Genomic DNA, 2172 nt, shown 5'->3' with positions numbered 1-2172 from the left:
AGGTAACAGGGATGCTAAAACCCCAGCCCCAGAAAGCTGAAGGGGCCAACTGAAGTCGTGAATTTTGGCAAGTGTGCACTACTGGTTCATTTTGGTTTGGCTATTAATGGTAACTGCCGTTGGAAATATTTGGTTTTTGAATCACATTTTATACAAATGCAGATTTTTTAAAAAGCTCGGTTGTTAGCACAAAATACTTTTCATTATGGCATTTGGGGGAAGGGACAAATGTCACTTATAGGAAGGTGAGTCAAAAAGTATGGCTACTCCTGGTTCACAAGAGCAAGAAGTTGGAACCAGCTTAAAAGCGCATCTATAGAAGCAGGGATAAAGAGACTGGTGCATACCCACATTGGAATACTGTGCACGGCTCCAAAAAAAGTATGAAAACACGAAGCACCTCACAACATGGGCAGAACTAGGAAAGCATCTTAGTGAAATTAGTTGGAAATCCCAAAAGGCAACGTATAAGACCACTTCTCTACAGATAAACACCAAGACAAAGGCATCTGTTCGCAGGTCACGGAAGCTTTGCATCTAGTCTAGTGGTCATGATTCATCCCTCCCTCTTTGTTTGTGTATCTTAAAAACCGTGGCTTCAGAAGATGCCTCACCCCAGTTGGGCCAGTTTTTCATTGAGGAGGGAAGAAAGAGAGGACCAGAGAGTACCGGCCATAGAGCATTGTCCCATGGTCACCCCAAATCAGGACACTCCTTCAATGGTGTTTGGTCAGTTTCCATGGACATTCTAGACTGTAGGGGGTGGACTGATATGTCTGACCGTGACAAGGTTGTTTCACTTCTGTTGACCCGTAAGCCAGGAAGGGCAGCTTGTCCTTGGGGAATGCTTAAAATTATTTATGCAGACCCTCAATAGGAGAACTGCCCTATATTATGTTCCCAATCATCCATTATTTTGTTTATTTTACCAAGTGTGTCTTCGACTTTGGGTGACACAGGCTGCAGGAAACTTAGGTTTTAGATGTCTTCTTTTCTACGTCCACAGAATTCTTCACTCCATCAAATGGCAGTTTTGACGTCATCAAGAGACTTGCTACCTTCAAATAAAGAGCATGTTCGTTATTGTGATGGAAAAACAAAATCTTGGCACAGCTTTCCTGGCCTTTATCTTCTGTGTGGTTTTCCATTAAAAAAAAAAAAAATCTCTTAACCCCCTGTGAGAGTCCCATGCCCGTCAAGTTTATCCCTGTGCCTTGAATTTAACAGGTCCAGGTGACCCCCTTGGAAGCCACTGTTTTGCTTGGACCCCATCTTTGAAAGCACCCTCCTGTGCCTAAGACAAGTGTATTACTGAGAGAACCTGTCTGCAGCCGTTCACTGATCTGCAGTGGTAATTACCTGATACAGGTATGAAGAGTGCAACGCCAAGTTTGGAGAACAGCTTAGGAACAACCTTCAATATGTAGATGAACAACCTTGCTTGCTGAAAGTCAGGAGGACTTGAAGTACTTGCCGATGAAGATCGAAGATTCCAGTCTCCAATATGGGCTACAAAGTACTATGAAGAAAGCAAAAACCTTACTAACTGGATCAATAGATAACATCATGATAAATGGAAAAAAGATTGAAGTTGTCAGCAACTACGTACATCTTGCTGGGATCCAATCAATGTTCAGAGAAGCAGCAGTCAAGAGATCAAATGACACACTGCACTGGTGTTAGTCTGGGTTGACTAGAGAAACAAATCCAGAGGCACTTTTATGTGTAAGAGAGAACTTTATATCAAAGAGCAATTGTACATTGAGAAAACATCCCACTCCAGATCAAATCTGTCAGTCCCATATTAGCCCTTATGTCCAATACTAATCCATAAATTCCTCTTTAGACTCACACAGCACATGCAATGATGTCGAATGCAGGAAGATCACAGCCCAGTGGATAGCAAGTCTTGTGGATCCAGTGGCGGGGGAAGCATCTCAATGCTGGCGCAGGTCTCCACGTGGTTCCTGCAGCTTGCTGAGTGTCTCAACAGCAGGGAAATGAAGCAGAGAGAGCGTGTATCCCACCTCCAGGGAGAAAGAGTAAGTTCCCAGAATTCTCATGAGAAGCCACACCCACTAAGAGGCATCATCAGGCTGAGAGCTGATTGGCAGGTTAGACTCCACCCCTATACTTATCAAATTGACATGAAATTATGTAACTACCACAACT

At 43.4% G+C, this 2172-nt stretch overlaps 1 long non-coding RNA gene across 1 annotated transcript in view; it reads right to left on the bottom strand.

Annotated features, from left to right (window-relative positions):
- The window catches only part of LOC123522087, a 12367-nt gene extending 10731 nt beyond the window's left edge, over positions 1 to 1636 (bottom strand). The window contains exons 1-3 of the long non-coding RNA XR_006680384.1: positions 1610 to 1636; positions 1360 to 1519; positions 930 to 1058 (exon numbers count right to left, since the gene is read on the bottom strand). This is a non-coding gene — a long non-coding RNA (uncharacterized LOC123522087). The remainder of the gene's footprint in view (positions 1 to 929; positions 1059 to 1359; positions 1520 to 1609) is intronic.
- Positions 1637 to 2172: the final 536 nt, after the last annotated feature.

This window comes from Echinops telfairi, unplaced genomic scaffold (genome assembly GCF_000313985.2).
Source record: "Echinops telfairi isolate 266 unplaced genomic scaffold, ASM31398v2 ScPeMD7_2291;HRSCAF=2852, whole genome shotgun sequence".
NCBI classification, from domain to species: domain Eukaryota; kingdom Metazoa; phylum Chordata; class Mammalia; order Afrosoricida; family Tenrecidae; genus Echinops; species Echinops telfairi.
Note: the sequence above shows the minus strand (reverse complement) of the source record. Positions and strands in the feature narration are given on the sequence as shown.